Source organism: Penaeus monodon, chromosome 15 (assembly GCF_015228065.2).
Source record: "Penaeus monodon isolate SGIC_2016 chromosome 15, NSTDA_Pmon_1, whole genome shotgun sequence".
In the NCBI taxonomy this organism is placed as follows: Eukaryota; Metazoa; Arthropoda; class Malacostraca; order Decapoda; family Penaeidae; genus Penaeus; species Penaeus monodon.
In genome coordinates, this window is record NC_051400.1 from 3,213,959 (window position 1) to 3,214,306 (window position 348).

At 45.4% G+C, this 348-nt stretch overlaps 1 protein-coding gene across 1 annotated transcript in view; it reads left to right on the top strand.

Moving 5' to 3' along the window:
• The window catches only part of LOC119581634 (TOX high mobility group box family member 3-like), a gene marked incomplete at its 5' end in the record, with an annotated part of 37,288 nt that overhangs the window by 191 nt on the left and 36,749 nt on the right, over positions 1-348 (top strand).

Below are 348 nucleotides of genomic sequence, written 5' to 3' on the forward strand. Positions count from 1 at the left end.
CCGTCAGCCCCCTTCAATCAAATTTAAATCTAAGAGTCACTCTTTACATCCCTCCTCCTACGTCTCTTTTACCCTCTCCCCCCCCCCCCTCCCATTAGCTCCCTTTAATTCCTTCTCCCTCCATTAACTCCCTTTAATTCCCCTTTCCCTCAGCCTCGTTGATCGCCCCCCTCCCCCTTCCCAACCCCGGGTACTCGATTTTTATGATTTTCCTTTTGAAAAGATCTTCGAGTAGTTCCTGCATGTCTTTGTGTGTGTTTCGACCTTTGCCATTCTTTTTTTAACGATTTTTATTTTCATTTCTCTCGAGTTGTTGCATTTTCTTTGTGAGTGCGCGTTTCGCTTAAC